This window comes from Lactuca serriola, chromosome 4 (assembly GCF_051521515.1).
Source record: "Lactuca serriola cultivar US96UC23 chromosome 4, Lser_US96UC23_V15, whole genome shotgun sequence".
NCBI lineage: Eukaryota > Viridiplantae > Streptophyta > Magnoliopsida > Asterales > Asteraceae > Lactuca > Lactuca serriola.
The window spans coordinates 128,949,625-128,971,627 of record NC_136411.1 but is presented as its reverse complement, the minus strand read 5'-3'; positions in this window follow the sequence as shown (position 1 = coordinate 128,971,627).

Here is a 22,003-nt window from a genome sequence, read left to right as displayed (position 1 = left end):
GCATCATAAAACTAGTTAGAAGAATACCTCTTATTTATAGGTTGTAGTTGTTGGCCTTTCAAGATCTTAGCACCTCAAGTGTGATGCCTCAAACAAGTCACAAACACCATGAACAAGTGGAGGATAATGAGAGAGAGGTTATGAACCTAAAATCGGCTAGGCATTCACCTTATTAGTCATAGGGGCCGATTTTAGCAAGCTAGGGGTTCATTTTATAGTTTGGAATTCCTAGGGTTTCAACTTGTAAAACCTAATTCACTTGGGATTTTAATCCACTAACTCATTAGCCTTTTGGACCAACTCTTCATGGACTCTCACAAAGATTTAGTCCAATCCTAATCAACATGGATCTTTAGCCCAAACTATAAGTATTACTGATTTACCTAATCAGTCCTCGTAAATTTAATCAGTCTGTTTTGATCAATAAATTAATTCCAAATTAATTCATGATCAATACCAATTGAATAATATGATTTCTCAACTAATATATTATTCTTATAATATATTAATAAATCACAAATAACCTCTTTCTCAAATATCCAATTATAGTTATGGGCTTAGACACCTAATCCAATAGTCTCCCACTTGGATAAGTCTAATAACTATAACTGCAAGTACGAATTCAAAACCCGACTAGCAATCGTAGCTCTCAAAAGCTGCTGTCGAACTCTAACCTAGTCAATGACGTATCCATTAGATAAGGGATCATATATTCCTCCATTCTAGATATCATATGGATATGAGACGTGGATTATAATCATTCTCTCTATCCATGTGTTGTTTCCTGATTTCCGATTTATAACGATTGACTAATTGAACAAATCAAATCAGTCCAGGGTTGGCCAAGCGCTTAGGGTTGTCATCACTAAATCATCAAGGGGCCCATAGATATCGCTTTTATCCCTCTTAGGGTAAACGGAATGGATAAACTTCGACTCATATGCTTGCTCTATTTACTCATCAAATCACACACAACGATACATTTTATAACACCAAGTTACTGGTGCGTTTACCCATCATCAATGTGCAAACGACTTGCAAACTACAACTCATATGTCTCTGTTTCAAGAATATATGATATTATTGTCTCACAATCACTCGTGATAAAATCCATGAAGTGATTCAGATGAGCGTGGGTTTAATCCAATACTCAAATCTTATTACAAGAGTACTCATGAATACGGTAGCAAACTTGTGCTATGTCTAACACTTAGACAATCTACAGACGAATTCATGACAGTCTTGCCTCAATACCTACTTCCAAAGTATGATTGACTGTGGATGGTCTGAATAATCTAATTATTCGAGAAGTCAAAACATGCGAAATAAAACACAAGAATAATCGAATCCAATATGGTCTCAAAACTTTTGAATATAAATAAAACACCTTTTATTTAATCACCATATCGATTACACATTATTCATTGTATAATGTTTCGACTGATCAACTTAATACTTGAATTAAAACAATAGTCATCCCATTCTCCAAGCATGCACACTATGTTTACATATGGTCCTTACTTTGTGAAATATATCAATTGTAAACATTTCTGATGACACTCATTTCACGTACAATTCCAAATCCTTATCGCAAGTGTAAGAATACCAAGTCCTTGCCACTTACTGTAATCTGTTAGATTCTAAGCTTATATGCAGTGATCCTTTTGTAACGATTATGTACACAAGTCAAAAAGATTTTGCCAATTATAAAACTTTCCATTGGAAATTGTTACAAGAGAATTCCATAGATATGAAGTCTCATATTCAAAGCACATTCCTTTGAACATCCTTTTTGCATAAAAGTTTCTAACTTACTCATAGATTCTTGATATCCAACTCCCATTATGGAAACATTTCCATATATGCCATATGACAATTCATTATAAATAGAATCCTGTCCATTCATAATAATGTCAACATGGTCCATCCATTACTATACTTCCAATTGCCTACAAGTGACCAATCCTTAGAGAACCTTAGATTGTCCTTAACAGTTGTTTAATAACTTTTAATCATAACCAGTTCTAATCCCTTTTCCCTCTCAATGCCCTAGGCATCTGGAAAATTAGAACAAGTGAATACTATAGCGTATGCAATCGATCCTATACCCGAAGCATATGGAACACGATTCATAATGTCTTACGTAAAGACATGATACCTGACCAGTCTTTTGCTATAATATTTCCATATATAGAATTTCCAATGTTGAAATATTTCAACATGGTATTCATATATCCATGACTAAGTTTGATTAATACTTCAATCTAAACTTTTAGATTCGAAATAAAGTATAAGTATCATCTCCTGTACTATAGAGATATAACTTTTCAAAATTTTCAACTTTGCAAATTCTTAACCTTTGTTTCCTATAACCAGTATTGCTAACTTGCAACACTTCACATAATAATCATGCTCCCACTATCATGATAATTATATTCTTACTAGCATAACACTTATGCTCCCACTAGCTTTCACATGTATCTAGAAATCAGTTGGACTTCTAGAAATCAATACTTATCGACTTTTTTTACCAAAGTTCGGATTTCCTATACGAGATGCTTCGATAAGCCTTTATCTAAGCTCATACACCTTTTATTAGAAAGCTCATATGTATGTCTAAACTATTCAGATCTTACAACAATAAGTTCCGAATGTTCAAACTATTTTCCATTTCTCACAATTCGAACTATGAAGAGGGATGTTGTAATCATAATCGAACTTGAGAACGCAATTAACACAACTGCTATCTCCTTAAAATATACTTAGTGAAAACGTATCCTCACAACCATTTTCATTAATTGGAGAGAAACCTTATGTCACTTAGATTTTATGGTGTATGTGTTCCTATCCATGTGAAACTGTCATTTCCAACCATTGTCATAAGACAAGGTCTATGAAAAATTCAAACTCATATGGACTAAACTTGTTCAATCTTAATTTCTTGCCACTTGGCAGCATAAGGGCCTACCATGTCTTCCAAGTTATTAAGCAGCTCGCCCTTACTGATTAATGAACTTTCACTGATCAAGGTGTTTTTCCTTATGCAAACAATTGAGAACTCATAGAACTCACATGCATAGTCAACTTTAACTGGAACGGGCACAAAAACAAGAATATGTCAACACAATCAGTTACAAACCTCAAGTCGTGTGCTAGTGATTGACAATAGGTTTACTCTTGATTAGTTCTTGGAACTTTTCAAGATCTTTAAGGCTCCCACTGACCTCTTGACATATAAGATTCTCTGTCAAGAAAACACTCCTTGACAAACAAATATTCAAGAGTTAGTGCAAATTCTTATCAAGGAACAACACTTCATATAATTGGTCTTAGTTGGTCTTTGTCTTAAAGACATCACAACTACCAATTCTAAATGTGTTATAAACCTACTTAAGATATGTCACTCAAGGAACAATCTTGGAGTATGACTCTAAGACTTGATTTTGGAACGAAGTATGACTCACCTTAATTGATTTAACCATTTTAACAATTCCTGATTCCTCTTCTTAGCCATACAAGTGCACTAAGGTGTCCTTAGAGGATCAATTGTGATATGGTTTTCATAATCATTAGGATGATCCTAAAACACGATACTAAAGTACTCTCATTTCCTTTTAGATTGGAGAAACTTTTTATCTTTCTACCTTATTTGATTCTTCTTATTCGTTCTACTACACCTTGAAACTTTTTTCAATGTTTTAGAATTACACTTAAACTTATAAGCATAACCATATTTACTAAAATTTTAGTAAATCATGACGAATTATCTTATCGATATTTGTGGTGGACCTGACCATTGCACAACAAAGTGTACTAGATCCCCTAGTCCTTCACTTGACTCACATCTATATGTGAACAAGAAATTAGTCTTAATTTCCCAAAGATGAAGGTTCTCATTCATCATACAATACATGTCGCATGATTCCAAGTTTCTATCCAACTGAAACTTTGGTGATGAGAATCTTTCCTTATTTGGTAAATTTAGACGCTACCACAAACGAAAGAATCAAATCTATATTGCTAAAAATAGAAACATACAAACATCAATTTTCATAAATTCCATTGCAAGGAAATATAAAATAATATAAAATCATTTTTTTATTTAGAAAATGCAGAAAACATTTCCTTACAATGCAAGTACATATGAAAACTATGTTGCTACATATTTCTAAGCAATCTATCATAAATCTTAAGTAGCAGCTCAAAATTCTGATCATTGAATCATGTGATCGAAATCCATCTCTTCGCGATCAGACTCAGCCTGCATTTTCTTTAAGTTTCCTTTCTCTTCTTCGATCCTACAAAACATCAAAATGTGATCTCATCACATCATGTACTAAGAATCTTCAAATATGATCTTAATAGAATTAGATAGTGCACTTACCTAAAGCAGAGTCATATATTTTGACTTTACCATCCTTATGGTCCTTCAGGTAGATACGGTAGCTTCGCATCCAATGCCCCTTCTCTTGGCGATAGAAAAAAACAGACTCTTTCGGAAGGACACATGGGACAATCTCAGACTTAGCCTTTCTGTAACGACTGTGTTTCTGGGCTTGTCATTAATGTTGATATAATAGTCTAGGTTAACCTTTGTAACCCGTTTTGAAATAATATAAGTGTATTATTTGAGTATTAAGTGTTTTGTGCTTAATTGTGTGTCTTAATTTAATTATGAATAAAAATAAGCGTGAAATATTAGATAAAACCGATATCTGTAGATAATGTTGTAGTAGTTGAAACGAGGTTTCCGAATATATATATAGAATGCTGAAATCCGAGTTATAACGAAGAAGTTATGACTTGTTGAAGTTTCGCGACAAAACCGACACGACGTTGAATGACGTAAAAAGTGAATTTACGATAGAGTGATATTTAGCCTTAGTGATCTAAATGAAAGTCGTAGAGTTCGTTAAACCGAGAGCGTGCATAAAAAGAATGCCCAAATCTAACTTCGTATGAGGAAGTTATGATTTTTCTAAGTTTTAGCTTAGCAGTATGCAACCCGAAACTCGAATTTGAGATCGAGTGATTGTTGGTTGAAACAATCTAAACGATAATCGAAGATCTCGTTGATAGTAGTGCATTGGTGAAAAGACAGATGAAAACGGACGTCAGATGAAGAAGTTATGAATTTATAACGGAGTTTTCCTGTCCCGGCCTACTAAAAATAAATAATAAAAATAAAGTCAAAATTAGACAACGGAGTCCAAATGAAAGTTGTAGAGCGTAGTCTCACCTTCACGTGGATATAAAGAACGTCGAAAATGGAGTTCGTATGAAGAAGATATGAATTTCCGAAGTTTTTAAATGATTAATATTTATTAATTAATCTTTAATTCGGATGTATATCCGAAGGAGTCACCGATTTGATTCACACTATACCCAGCGTACCCCGATGCATGCACCGCCTCGCACTCAAGTGCTCCGATGACGTATGCAGTGACGATTTCCGAAGCGTACGCCCCGCGTAGCTGAGCATTACGCCCAGCATAATGCGAGGCTTCTGCCCTTATATAAAGGATGCGAGGGCAGCCGACCTTTTTGCTCATTTTCTCTTCTCTCTCTCCCGTTTTGCCTCATTTTTCGTGCAAGAAACATCCCAAAGCCCCGGTATCAATCCCGAGCCCCGAAGCAAGTCCCGAAGCCCCGAAGATCCAGAGAAGTGCAATTCCCGAGCTGAAGCTCTGCACACGAGAAGCCAATTTTTGTGAAGATCTTCCAGATCTACCGAAGAATACTACTTCTACAAGTCGTAGTGCTGTCCGATCATCTTCTGATCAAGTGAGTGTGTAGTTACTTTCTTCTAACGCATAATTATGAAGTATTTTACGCAAAATATGTGTTATGTGTATATTTTGTTGTTATATGTGTGAATGTATATTCACTTTCTTCTATCTCATAGATATGATTTATTCTCTATGAAATACGTGTTATATGTATATGTCCCCTCTGTTGTTTGGAATATGTATTGAATGAGAATGCTATACAGGTTTTAAACTATGTATAAAAATATATATATTTTTATCTACTAATATGTTGGGTAGAACATGGGTAGATAGTTGATGTGTGATAAATAGATGAGAGGCCTCGATGTTGTTGTTGATCTAGTTATTCAGCGGAGTATGGATAACGACCACAAACTCTTTCTAGACAGTCCTGTGGAATGCTAGCAGGCTCATAACCTGTAGGTGTTGTGAACGATGTGTTCACCGGTTTACTCTATCCCCATCATGGTTGCCTTTAGGACATCTATTGTTGAGGAAACCCCTTAGCAGTAATGTCCGTCCCGATGAAAATCCTAGATTAGGTCCCTTGAGATAGATGTTGTTTTAGGGACCTAAAGTGAGGATAACGGGAATGGGTAATCGGGTTATTGTTGGTTGGTAAAAGTAAATATAATTATTTATTGTGGGTTGAAAACCCTATATGCTCACCAGGCTCCCAAGCCTGACCCACTCAGTTTTGTTGTATTACAGGTAGTGGCGCGAGAGCATAAGTTGGATGACTTATCAAGATCTTTTGATATTAGACTAGTTGTTATATGTAACTGTTGTATGATCTATCTTTTGTTTTTTATGCTTTTGGTCTGTTTATCGGAACATGACATCCCGAATCTCATGCCAAGGCGCCGCATTCAATCTCGCTTCACCACCACTGCAATTTCCCAACTCACCTTACCTTCAACAAAATTTACAACAAAATCTTTTCCCTACTTTTGCTTCGATGCAACAAACAACCACCCAACCACCACCTACAACACAACCATCGGTTGAAGTGGAAGCGAGAGGTAGTAGGAGAGGGAAAGGGAAAGGAAAATCAAAAGTGAAATCGATAGCGGTTGAAACAGAAAATGCAGACGTCCACAATGGTGGACACCGGAGGAGGAATATGCTTTGACGGCGGCTTGGTGTATTACTTTAAAAGACGAACTCCACGGAAATGGAATGAATGAGCTTATTGGGGGGCGGTGCGCGACAAGTTTCACGCTATTTTGAAGTAAAAACCGTATCTCAACAATGACATGTTGAGCAGCAAATAGGGTCAAATAACTAAGCGGTGCAACAAATTCAACGGTATTTACAACCGGCTGAGGCACAACAGCAAAGCGGAACAAACGAATTCGATTTGTTCAAATATGCAAAAGAATAATATCGGGTCGAAATGGGACATGTTTTCGACTTTGAACAATCATGGGAGCTGTTACGAGCGGATCCAAGGTGGAATAAAACGCCTACATCGTCGGAGGTTTAATCCAAAAGTTCTTAGAATTCGAGCTTGGTCAACGTGTCGGACGCACAGACTCACATCGACCTAAACGCCGACATCGATGAGATCCCAGATGATATCGAGGAGATATCCTCACCACGACGACGACCTAGATGCGACAAATTGAGGCGCGCTGCAAGTACGGATGTCAACGGGGGCAAACGGGACGGGGAGTGCATCCCTCACCCCCGACCCCGAAAATTTTCCGTTCCCCCTTCCCCTTCCCCTTCCCCGATTGATTTTTTTTTTTTTATTTTTTTTTATTTTTTTTTATTTTTTTTTATAAAAGAAGTTGTTATTTAGGCTAAAAGAAACTATTTTTTAGGTAACAAATAATTATTTATAACAAAAGTTTACATTTTAAGAATAAAAAAGTTATATAATCTTAAAAACATTATACTAACAACTTAAACATGTTTTTTGATGAATTTTGGAAGCTCAAAATCATGTTATTGTTTATTATATTTATATAATTAATATATGTAAATATATGTTTAATTTATTAACGGGGTCCCTATGGGGGTTTCGGGACGAGATTGCCTAACCTCGCCCCGCCCCCGAAATTAAAACGGGGGTTAACCTTGTCCCGCCCCCGATTTTTAAATTTTTTTCCCCCAAACGGGACGGGGCCCCCACGGGAACAGGGTCCCACTAGACTTTTTGACGTCCCTAGTTGCAAGGCATGCAGAGGAGGTTGAGACAAAAGCAAAAGAGGCGGCGGAAATGAGAGCGAAATTCGACGAGCACAATTTATTAATAAAAGAAAAAAAAAATAACTTGAAACGTCGTCATTTGGAGTTCCTAGAAAGGAAGGTACGGGAGAAACAAGAGCAAAAAGAAAGAGAACTAATGACACACCAGTTGTCAATTCTTCGGACGAGCGAGGAGGGTTTGGCGCATGAGGATCTAGCGGTGCTACAAGAAATGAATGAACAAATTATGAAGAAATATTTGGGTTAATTAGGATTGTTGTATGGTTTTAGAAGTAGTTTGAATTGTATTTTAGTTATGATTTTAGGTTGAAATTATGTTTTTTTTAATACCCACTAAATAATATGTCTTTTTTTTTTTTGTTTTTAAAATTTTATGTTTTGTACAAATATATTCATTTTAGTGATTAAAAAAACATAAAAACCAAAAAAAACCAAAAACGAAAAAGGAAAAAAAAACGAAAAAGAAAAAAAAACAAATTCGAAAAAAATAAAAAATAAAACATATTTATTTTCAAAAAAGTTGGTGTTGCATCTTGTTGCCCATTTTCCCACCTGGTATTCTAACATTATTTGCTTATATGACATATGAGGTGACACAACTTGATGTTGTATCTTGTTGCCCACACCCAATACTCTTAAAGAAATAAATATAAAGAAATAAGAGAAAAACTTTTTCTCTTAACTGATCTTTTAATTTGGAAGAATTTAGAGATAGATTAACAAAATGTTTAATTTTTCTTTTCTTTATTTTAAACTCAAAAACACAAAATATAATTTTTTTTAAGATTTTTTTTCCTTTTTTTTTTCTCTCTACTTTAGATGAGGTGGAGGAAAACATGTATGTGTGGATCTAACTGGGGTTTCCCCTCTTGTGGACCTGGGGAGTGAAGTTTTCACTGTGGGGCAAACTGTTTTAAAAGCTGCATCAAATAAAGTGGCAAAACATGAGAAAACGTGCATATAAAATCAACACACGTTTATACCCTTTACATTTGATACTTTCAGTTTGCTTGTGCGAGAAGCTGTAAAACTACTCAATAAAGTCAAACGGGTCATGCATAGTAATGTTATGACTCTAAGATCTATAGATGTTGTTTTTAAAAGAATTAGTTTTGTCATCCAAAAAGGGGTTGCGGTACAATTTATTACTCGTTTACCCGTTACATTTATGTAAAATTCTCTTCTTATGTTTTATATAATAAATATATATGTTTTGCTAAAACTACTTGTAAAAAATTTAAGCTTACCGATTTACCAAACTATAACCGACTTTTTTTTTTCGAAACTGGACGGGTATACAACTAAATAAATTATTAATTTATTATTTAAAATTAAAATAATAAAATTAAAATGCAGGCAAATGTAGATTAGAACAAAAAGGAATTGTCATTTTCGAAGGCTAAAAGTGGTCCAAACTAGAAATAAATATAAGGAGATAGCATTAAGGGTCTGGTCCTTCTCAAGAGACCCAATTTATTCTCATACAACTCTTCCTGTTGTCCATTCACAAGGTCCCCTACTGGGTATTTGACACGTGGCATATATATTTATACATGTTGCATGCTTATTGTCATTTCATCTCATGAATTTTATATAACTTTTTATTACCCGGTTATATTTTAAGGTATAAGAAAATAAAGGTAAAGTAGAAAGAAAAAGAATATATTTTCATCAAGACCTATGGATATCATATCATACCATATGTATCATATCATATTTTTGTATTGTCATTTTATTTTCTTTCATCCATCAAAACTGGTAGATATCATATGATACATATCACAATACACATTTTTATACATGAAGTAGGATGAACTTTTTCCCCATTAAAATCATATACTTTATAAGTTTTGCATGTCTTTTGGAACATTAAATATAGTGTAAAGACATGCGTGTCGTCTCAACATAAGATGTGATATTACCAATGACCCCCTTTTTAGCATTATTGTCATTAAACATTTAAAACTAGTTATATATCCTTAAATAACGATAAATACTATATAAAATGTATTTACTTCTATTGAATAGACTCTCGAACACAAGTTGAATTGTCTCACATACAACCTTAATAATTGTCATTATCAGTAAATCATATGACCCACCGTTAACCTTTTCACAACCACATGAATATTAATTGTCATTACATTGAAACCAACTCAAGGGAAACATGTCATTACCCATTTCGCAAGAGCAATATTGCCAAGCCATATAAGTTTATTATGTTAATTTAATTGTTGATTGCATGTTGAAGTCTATCCAAACATAACTGAAAATCAGACATTTTATAACTTTTACATGTTTGCCAAAACAACTATGTTACAACCAATCTTGGTCCATAAGTTCTTAGCTACATTCCTACAACAATACCCACGACATGAATCTGGAAAAGCAATGCTAAGGTTCAAGTCTATGGAATTGGACATATCGCTTATAAATTCGACTTCTTGAACATCCCTAAGGCAATCCTTCAGCCTCCTTATGAACCAGGTCCAAGTGTCATCATTCGTTATCATTCCTAAACCAAACACTATGTGTAACAACCCAGATCTTCTATACATTGTATCTATAGGATTTTTTTAGTTTTATCTTACAATGTGAAATTCTACTCTAATTAAAACCTTTACATCCCAGGACAAATCATGGGGTTACAATAAAAATCTTACATATATAAAAGAATAAAAAGGAAAATTACATAAATAGCAACCTACTATCTATTTCTTCCTTGTGCTCTTGTTTTCTCTTCTAGTACAACGGATGCTACAGCCTGAACCTGCAAAATATAAATCTTTGCAGTATCAGACACAATGTGTCTCGTGAGTTATTCTTTATATATTTTCTTATCTTTCATCCTTCTTTCTCTTTCTCATAATATGTCATTTAACTCTTTCTCTTAATAGCATACACTGTTATCCTTCTCAATCACGTATCTCTTTCATATTTTTCTAATCTTTTTTTTTTCATAGCATACACTGCTACCTTTTCTTTCGTCTATATTTTTCTATGCTCTATCCTTTCTTTCTACTCTTTCTCTTAAGCCTCTTAACATGCTCTTCTCACACTCTTATCCTAGCCTCTTGACAAACTCTTCTCATACTTTTTACATGCTCTAACTTTATATTTATATATCTTATCTTCTCTATCTCTTCTTGTTCTTTCTCTACTCTACTCTTTTTCTTCTTTAGCGCCTCAACACCTTGTTTTCATCTAGACCCAATGGTGTCATATCATACTCTAGTACACGGGAATCATATCTCACTTTCATTACTGGGTACACTCACCCAGTTTTACTTCACCCTCTTATGATCCCTCGTGGATACTTAATATTTCTTGTTGAAACAGTAAATAATAGATCGATAGATTCTAACAAGTGCAATCAACCAAACAATAAGAACAATGAAGATCAAAATAGTGTCGAATGATTAGACTCAATAGCCTTAGAAGAATTCAACAAGAACTTCTCTGTAAAGACTACGTAGGGCAATACAACTTGTTAACCCTACAACGGTGCATGCATGCACTGTAAATAGTCTAACTCTAATACTATTACAACTCGGGTGGACATGCCAAACCCGTTACAATATGGACTATTCTAGTACAAAACAATTGACACAACATTATTTATCCCAACAATCTCCCCCTTTATGTCAATTAAAGAAGGTAGATTCTTCAGTGCGACTGACGTTTCTGAAATTTGAACAACTTCGACATTAATCCAAGCAAAGTATTACAAACCACGATATACCATTTGATAATATCTGTGAAGCACTTCTTATTCGCAGCTAGGGGTGTTCGTTTGGATGAATTGGTTCGATCCGATCCAATTAAGTAAATCCAAATTGATTTCGGTTTCAAAATATGGATCCAAATTGTCCAAACTAAGACCCGATCCAATCCAATTACAATTCGGTTGGATCGATTTTTGTAATTCGGTTTTCAACAACCAGAACATTTTAAAACAACATGTAATTATAATATTATCCAATTTTTACCCAAGAAACAAAAACAAATTATTTAATTGTGATTTAAAATTTATAAACAAATCCTAAGAAGGTATATTATAATTTAATATTTAATTGATAAAAAACTTTTGAAAGAAAATGCATATTAAATTGTTTATTAAGAGAAACTTTTTGAACTTTTTTGAAAAAAAAATACAAAATTAATAAATAATTATAGATATATTAAAATTAAATAAATAATAAAATGTTATTTGGTTTTTGGACTATTCGGTTCTTATTTTATAAACCAAAACCAATCCGAAATCCAAAATAATAATTCGGGTTTGGTGAAATCCAGTCTAAAAATCCGAATATCCGAATCAAATAGTCCAATCCAAATTGTCCAATTGGAAAATTCGGTTTTATCCAAATAGTGAACAACACTATTCGCTTTGCATTGTTCTGTTATCCCCAAAACATAGTTCACACAAAAGTTAGAATAAAGATGCTTGTCTAATAAGGAAAACAAGCACTTTTGAACATTCTCGCATGCTCGTTGTTGAAACGCCACACTCCAGTTATCATTTTGGGTTTTTCCCAGCCTCATCTTGATGATATCCTTCGAAGCTTCTTCAGGTTGCACAGTCGGTTTCTTTCTGAGCACAATAGCGATCTTTACATCCATTTTGCCAACTTCTTGAATGTAGGAGTCTAACATTCTTTTCAGATGTGCCACTATTGGTTCGAACTTCTGTTGATCTTTTGACAAAAGAATGAACAAAGAAATCCAATCATATGGATTTAGGCACGGCCAGTCAATGAGAGTGAATTCACAGACGTAATTTCTTGCTCCTCGATCTGCTTTGAATCGAACATTAATGAAGCTTTCAGTTTCAACCGGTTCAAAAACTTTCACAACATCTATCTTCTTTGAACTCCAAGTCTGATATTGAGGGCTTTCCATGCTTAAGATAGAAGGAGATAAGAATGTGAGTGACATCGTTATCCGAATCAGAAGCTTTTTCAATCTTCTCAATACTTTGGAAAAGAAAAGCCTTCGGAGTGATTGGAAAATCAAGTTGAGATTCCGAAGTGTTTTCCAAGTCAAATGATACAATTGGTTCCAACCAGTAAACACTAGGATTGTCAATGGCCTCGTTCAGAATCCGCTCTATGGACCAAGGAGGTAAGCGGGCCTTCTGAGTTTTAAGTGTGACTTGTGCATCGTGATCCTCCTTTTCACGAGCTTCAACTTCCTTTGCAACACGCTCAAGTTCATCAAGCTCTTTGTCATGAGACTTTCTTTTGAGCTTAGCCCCTTCTGATAAATCTTCTTCTTCTTCATCATCGTCATCAATCATTTTTCCTTTGCCTTTAGATCCAAAAGCGTCATTATCCTCCTGATCTTTTGTTTTCAGTTTTGGTTTGTGTTCATACTCACCAAAATCATTATATGTTTTCTTGGGTTCTTCACCAGTTGTCTTCTTAGCTTCTCCCCTAGTTTTGGAAGAGCATCAGATTCCAAAACACCTTCAATACGATTAAGCATGGGGAATACTGGTTTGAGTTTTACTCAAGATGTTGTCACACCGAGACTGTGAGCAACGACTCACAAGTCTCTACAAGATTCTACAAGTAAAGGTTAACATCTGTGACACAACTTTTTAGAATAACCTTTTCGGAGTTAAGATCGTCGATCTGTTTGACAGCTTCACAAAAAGAACTTTCGTTTTCTTAGTTTTGACAGCCAGCTTATCCATGGGTTTGTTTTCTGTGGCCAGATCCATAGCTTCTCAATATTTGAAACGATGGAGGCACTCATCTCGACATTATCCACCCTAAGATCGGAACGAATCTTAGATAAATCTTCTTTCTTCGTTTGAAGGGTGGTACCGGTACTGGTGATAACTTTACTAGCAGATGCAGTATTTTGGTCCGATGATTTTCGGAATTCTGCCATAAACTGCATCACATCATAAAGTAGTTTTTCGACTTTCTCGCTCGTTCACAAATTGTCTTCTCAGAATTTTCAACACTTTTGGTTGAATTAGCAAGATTCTTAGCATGCTCCTTTGTTAAAGTCTCAATCAGGGCTTTGTGAGACCCAAAAGCATATTCACTGGAGGACGAAGATTTGGAAGACTCGAGCAGAGTATCCAACTTGTCGTTTAAAACCTTGAACTTCCCTTTCTTCATAGGGCTCTCATCATCATCACTCGATCAATGAACGGTGAAGGGACTATAGTGAAAATCATCCCGATCATCACCAAAAATCATATCAGGATCATTAGCCCTTAAGGGGGAGACTGGGGTGGAACTCAAACCGACTGTAACACCAAAAGCACTTCCTCGTATCAGATACATTGACAGTTACTCATGGTGAACTCGTGGTAGTGGTTGTGGTAGAATCGGTATAAAGTGGAGTTTTTTGGGCAATAGATATTTGTGGTTGCGAAACTCCAATAGATACATTTGGACAAGGAGCTATGGTGATGGGTGTAGAAGTAGTAGTAGCCTAGTAGGTGAAGGTGGAGGAGAAGGAACATGAAAGTAATCATCTGTCAAAGATTTGGAGATGATACCTTCACAGTAGACTGAGTAGGAATGGGCTCTGAGACCATGGGTTGCGAAGTCGCTGCAGTATCTTCTGTTTCCTTCTAAACTTGCTCAGTCCTCCGAATCTCTGAAACAATGTGAGAATCCGGATCCATTTGAGCGATAAGAGAAGGAGATCTGGGTTTGCGAGAAGCCTTCTTAGTCGAAAGAGTACTTTGAACCAGTTGAGCCTAGTGGATTGAAACATAATCAAGTTTAATTCTAGAATACAGACCATAAATTCTTGTGCAGGAAAGCTTGCTAGCACTGTCTGAACATGTAACTCGCTTTGAGAAGCTCTTAAATTGTAGAGTGAAAATCCCATTCCACATAAGAGAAAGAGGTTTTCCAAATATCCCATTTGGTAGAACATCTCCAGAATCACAAATGAAGAGATAGGTTCCAGATCGACCAAACCCTCTATTAAAGAAAACCCTAGCATCCTGCTAAATCGGGCCTTAGAGATGAAGGTTTTGTGGGAACCAACCTCAAACGTTATCATAGCCTCTCTCTGTTGGTAACTTGCAGTAAAGAATGACTTGGAAAAATGGACCAATGGGACATTCTCATCCATCATTAGGGCTTGCACTAAAGGAGATTAACGGAGGCACTCGACCATTGGCTTGAGAGAGTCAGCGTAATTGGATGAATCAACATCTAAGATGAGGTATTTGTTGGTTTTGATGTTCAGCATAACCGATGAAGCGGTTCGTTCAGCAATGGATGGTGTTTCAGAGGAGTTAGCCATGGAAACTGTTGGAGAAGATGATGAACAGTGCAGAGAGAAAAGAGAGATTTTCGCCAAAGATTTTGAAGACTCTGAGTGTGGTAAAAGAAAATCAAGCGTCGATTACCTTTTATACGGCTTGAGTGGAGAGAAAAAACCTTTGGACGTTTCCTTATCCCGATAAAGGCACCTAGAATAATGTGATAGCTGGATGATGTCAAGCGGCATAACTGACAGATGTGATGTGAGCGCCTTTTCAAAATTATCGTGCCTGATTGAAATCTTATCCCTAGAGTCTTGCCGTTTGAGTTCTGCACATTCACAATCAAGCATCAAATAGACATACCCTGTTCTCAGAATAGAAAGTAACCATTCGGAATTGTGAAACCAGACTTACGAAAAATCACGAGGGTTTTTGTGCAAGAGTGTTCCAAAGATACAAAAAGTGTCTGTTTGGTATCGTGTTGAATTACGAAAAATCACGAGGATTTATATGGGAATCTATGATGTCAATTCTAAATCAACATAAAACAGTTGGATCCTAGGCAACGATTGCTTCCTTTGAAGTCAAGAGAGACTTGAAAGTGTATGTTTGGTATCCTGTTGAATTACGATCATCTGTTTGTTGAGAAATAGTGAAAGGCTTCTTTTAAATAGGCTTAAGGGTGGTTTCATCTTCAACCAAATCCCGAAACTCAACATAAGTCCGAAAGTATGGAAGAAGTACTTGTCTGACTAATGTAGCCATAATAACCAGTATGCTTTGGATTTGTTTAAGTGGCTGGGTAATATTGAAATCTCAAGAAAAATAAAAATTGGATCTTTTGGGAAGAAAAGTCTTGGGACGAGAGCTTTTCATAAAGATCACACAATAAGAAAAACAATATTTCAAATGTGAAAGGTACCAACCATATAGGTTTTACTCGTCAATTTGGTGGTGAATATATCTAGAACATATTGATTGTTCACCGTCAATTTAGAAACTGGTTTCGGTTTTAGGTTTCACTAAAATCGTGTTGATAATAATTTAAGATCATAAACACAGAAGCTGTGTAACCATAAACCTCAGTGGTAATTTCTGAGATTCTTAAGGGTTACATTAGTGGAAGTGAATGGGATGGAGAAATAGAAGAGGTGGTTCCGAAGATAAAGTATACCTCTGCTATATAAGACCGACCAAGCAGTACAATCTTAATTCATTGTGAGAAGAGTAAGGTAGCTCAATGACTTATGTGAATTTATAGCCTATTCGGGAAGAAACGATTGGTGTTATCGATTCAGTAAGGCTTTAAACATAGAGTCTCAGAGGCTTTAGGTAACATGCAACAACATACTTCTAGGGACACTTAACTAGTGCAAAGATTCGGAATTATAAACCTTTCCCCATCGTTTTGATTTGATAGCATGATGAATATATACCTACATCTAAAACACAGGGCCGACTTTAGCTTGTTTTGAACTAGGCAAGGGCTTAGGGCCCCCAATTCTAAGGGGCCCCTCAATGCTAAACCTAATTCTAGTAGTGAAATTCATAAACGATTCCTACGCACTATGCAATAAATAATTCAAAAACCACAATAAAGCAACCTTCTGTTGTTCTTCTTCCTTATATCAATTGTACAAATTAAGGGCGGCAGGCAACTCAACCTCAACTGAAACAGTATGTGTTTTCTAGTTTAGAGATTTACATTATCTCCTTAACTGAATCTGGACAATAGCCGATTAGAATTAGTTTTTTTACACTATCCATTGTCCATTGATTATAGAATATAGAATCAGGTCCCAAGGTTGAAACTTGGAATAAATTTTTATTTTTCCAGTTTTATGTTTTCCGTTATCTTCTATTCTCAAGGCTGTCAAGCACAATATCAGTAAGTTATATAGCTAACATTCTCTCATGAAACTTGAAAGGCAACCGGCATATATTGAACTAGTTATTAAGTAATAAATTTTGATTGCCCTTTTAGGTACATTTGAAATTGTTGTGGTAAATTTATATTCCATTGATAAAAAAATTCACTTCCACCACTAGAGTTACATTTGATGATGGAATTGAAAACATTGATATATGTGGCCCTGCAATGATAAGAGCAGCAACAAAGGTTGTTAAAATCAACAGTTCAATAAAAAATACTATGATATCAACAACAATGATTTCTTTATAAACTTACTTTTTTGTGAAACGGAATCACAAGGATGTCTTGGTTGTAGTTGATACACAAGATTACCCTTTAGTTTCAGAACTCCTTAAATCCAACAAAGATGACCAACAATTTAAAAGAAAACTCACTTGGAAAGCTTTCCAACACGTTGCTTCTTATCATTCTGCAGTTTCTAAGTGGTTATGGAAACAAACAGAAGGAGGTCATCTCTTATATTTCTTTCTTCAAATTGAATTGAATAATGTACCCTTTTTGGTGTCTTGTGGTGTTAAAGATAAATCATCCACATCAAAAAGTTTATATTTTTATATGATTCATCAAAAAAGTTAACTCCGTCATTTATAAAGTTTTTAGTTTATTATTGTTGGTCCCAAGCCCGGATAAAGGAGGAGGGTTTATAACAATAAGTATAGTAAAAGCCAAAGGACCCCAAAATTTTGGTTCACTTAGAGCCCCCAATCCGGTTGAGCCGCCCTTGCTAAAACACATGTTGAAAATATCACACAAAATAAAAAAATATTTTTGGTAATTTTGGGTTTTCCTAAAAAATAAAACAGAAATAACAAAAATATTTTTGTGATTTTGAATTTTTGTGAAAAAGATAAAACAGAAATTAAGAAAGTATTTTTGTAATTTTGGATTTTTTTGAAAAAGAAATAAAAAAAAAAAGAAATGTACAGTAACTTCCGAATCAGTCGTAAGACACTTAATATACAAAGGATACAAAACTTTCGAACCTTCAAATGAATAGTGGACTCCGAGTCGTTCCGAGGGTTCACAACCATTCGGAACATGAAGTATAGATTTTGAATCATTCCGAGGGCTCGGAGCAGTTCGGAGAAAGAACACTGCTTTACTTTACTATGCTGTTTTCGAAACGGAATCTACTTTTATCATTCCTAAGCCTTGTAGAAGACGATTGAAGGTTTGTTCAGGTAAGGCTTTCGTAAAGATATCAACTAGTTGATCAACAGGTCTCACAAAGTGAATTTCGACATTGCCATCCTCTACGTGATCCTTTATGAAATGATACATCAGTGCAATATGTTTTGTCGTGGAATGTTGCACTGGGTTATGGCAAATGCGAATAGCACTTTCAGAATCACATTATAAGGGAATCCTCTTCATATTAATTCTGTAATTTATAAGCTGACTTTAAATCCATATCACTTGAGAAGTACATGAGGCAGCTGCGATAGACTCAGCTTGAGCGGTAGATAAGGAGACACATGTTTGCTTCTTAGATTGCCAACTTATGAGTTTCCCATCTAGAAAATGACATACTCCAGTTGTGGTTTTACGATCATGACCGCATCCGCCAAGATTAGCATCAGAGAACGCTTGCACAAAGAATCGTGAGTTGGAAGGGTACCGGATTCTAAGAGAGGATGTCCGTTTTAGGCATCGGAATATGTTCTTTACGACAGTCATATGTGGTTCTTGTGGATTCGCCTGAAACCTGGCACAATAGCAAACAGAAGACATAATGTTTGGACGACTAGTTGTTAGATACATTAAAGAACCTATCATTTTTCGATAAAGAGTCATGTCAGTTGTTGGCTTATCCAATGATGGTGTAAGCTTCATTCTGAATGCCATATGAACCTTGACCTTTAAATCTCCCACCATTCCGAATTTCGCAAGCAAGGACTTCGTGTAGGCTTCCTGGTTGATGAAAATTCCCTCCAAACTCTGTCTAATATTTAAACCAAGGAAAAAGTTAATGGGACCCATTGAGCTCATCTCAAACTTAGTTTCCATTAATTTTCGGAAGTAGCGGTTAATTTAGGATTAGTAGATCCGAAAATGATATCATCAAAATAGATTTAGACGATCATCAGATGGTCACCATCTTTCTTACGAAATAAGGTTGGGTCGACCGAACCTTGGTTAAACTTAGATTGCTTCAAGAAACGAGTAAGGGTTTCATACCATGCACGTGGTGCTTGTTTTAAGCCAGACACAACCTTATCCAAAATGTAACAATGATTTGAATATTTCTCTTTTATGATACCTGGTGGTTGTTCTACATAGACTGTTTCTTCTAACTCACCATTCAGAAATGCACATTTGACATCCATATGATAGACTTCAAAATATTTATGAGCTGCATAAGCTAGAAAAATGCAAACAAACTCTAGCCTTGCAACCGGCGCAAATGTTTCTTCATACTCTATGTCTTCCTCTTGATAGTAAACCTTCACAACTAATCGTGATTTGTTTCTGATTATGTTGCCTTCTTTGTCAAGCTTATTGCGAAATAACCATTTCACACCTACAACCGATGCATCCTTCGAAGTTGGAATCAACCTCCAAACTTTATTGCGCTCAAACTCGTTGTTCTCTTCCTCTATTGCTTGCACCCAATGGGAATGACCGAGAGCGATCTTAACTATTTTTGACTTAATCTTGGAAATGAACGAATTAAACATGCAAAATTCCATTTTGGAAAATAATGCAATATGATTTGCTTTTTGTTGAGCTCTAGTGAGAACACCGGAAGAAGCTGCTCTAATCACTTGTGATTTAGGATGATCTTTGGTCCACTTTGCCAAAGGAGGGTTGTTCAAATCATAGGATGGATCCAATTCTGCATTTACATCTTCGAATTCTAACTAAGCATCTGAGTCATTATTTTTCACTCTCATTCTCCCCCTGGAATGTTGTATGTAGCTCTTCGTTCGGAATCGGGTGCTCCCCCTGGATTGGAATCTCGTGGTTGACTTGAGGAATCGAATGTTCCCCCTGAATAGGTGTACTTGATGTGGAGGTTCAAGTGGAAACCTCCCCCTGAACTAGAGCATTAGAAGCTTGTGGCTGTGGTGGTTTTTCAAAGGCCTTTGGAATTTGAGGCTCATTTTCAAGGTCTTTGGCAACATCATCAATGATCTTCTTTATTTCATCTTCCTTATTATCTGCTGCTTTTGATTTCGAAGAGATCGGCTTTTCTGGCTCATCAAACAGGTTCTTGAATTCCCGTAAAGATTTGAAAGAGGAATCGTCATCAGATTTTTCATAGGAAAAATCTTCTCAGATTGACAATTACCTTCTCATACTTCTTCATATAATTATCATCAAACGTGACATAATAGGGTTCTTCTATATTTTTTGACTATTTGTTCAGAATCCTATATGCCTTCGAAGTAAGAGAGTACCCTAAAAGATCCCTTCATCTGCTTTCACATCTAACTTGTTCCGTTGCTCTTTAGAATTGAAGATAAAACACCTGGAACCAAAGACATGAAAGAACTTGGCATTAGGTTTTCTTTAATTTATAATCTCAGAAGGAGTGATTGAAAATCTTTTATTGATGAGAGATCGATTCTGAGTGAAAACCCCAGTTCTGATAGCCTCAACCTAGAAGTAAAGTGGAAGGTTCGCAAAAGATAGTATAGTCCTTGCAGCTTCGCAAAGAGACCGGTTTCGTCTTTCAACGACACCGTTCTGCTGAGGAGTGTAAGGAGAAGAGAAGTTATGTGTAACTCCTTTTTCATTTAGAAATTCTTCAAACACTTGGTGTTTGAATTCCGAACCATTATCACTGCGAACGTTTTGAACTGGATTTCATAATTGAAGCTCGATCTGCTTGATGAAGTCCTTAAGCTTGGAAGTTGCATTTGATTTCTATTTAAGAAAATAATCCCAAGAAAATCTGGAAAAGTCATCAACAATAACTAGAATGTATTTGTTACCACCAACTCTCGATGGCAGATGGACCTCAAAGATCTATACGTAATAATTCAAGTGGCTTGATCACTTTGGTGTTGATGATACTCGAATGACTCTTCCGACTTTGCTTTCCCAGTTCGAATGCGGCACACAGATGTTCCTTATCGAACTTTAGAAGAGTAAGTCCTTTCACAAGATCTCCAAGCACGAGTTTGTGGATATCCTTGAAGTTGAGATGCGAGAGCCTTCTATGCCACAACTAACTATCATCTGAATATGCTTTCGTAAGGAGGCATATAGAAGGCTTTCCGGTGATCGGCTTTATATTCAAAGGAAACATCTATCCCTTTCTTTTGGATTTCAGAAGCACCGCCTTTGTTTTCTTCTCTATTATTTCTTATCCTTCATCATCGAATGATACTTTTAGACCTGTGCCTACAACCAATTGAGAAATGCTTATTAGTTTATGTTGCAGGCCTTCCACATATGCTACCTTTCGAATGGAGAAATCACCATTTGTAATCATGTCGTATCCTTTTATTTCTCCCATGGCATTATTTCCGAACTTTACTTTCCCTCTGTCCTTTAGTGACCAAAATTCTCTCAGCTTTTCTCGTCTTCTAGTCATGTGACGCGAACAACCACTATCAATATACCATTCAGATTCGTACTATTCGTCACTGATCACCTACAAAATTCAGAGAGATTTAGGAACCCAAATATGTATGGGTCCTCGTGAGGTTTTCTTAAGAACAGGAAAAGTTATAACCTCATCAACCAAATAAGATCTTTTTTATCAAAGTGGAATTCTCTCCTTTCGTGATTTTGAAAACAACAATCCTCTTATCTTTGGGATTCTTTTCTTTAAAAGGAATTTGTCTTTGTTTAGATTCTATGTGTTGCATGGCTACCTTTTTCACAAACTGATTT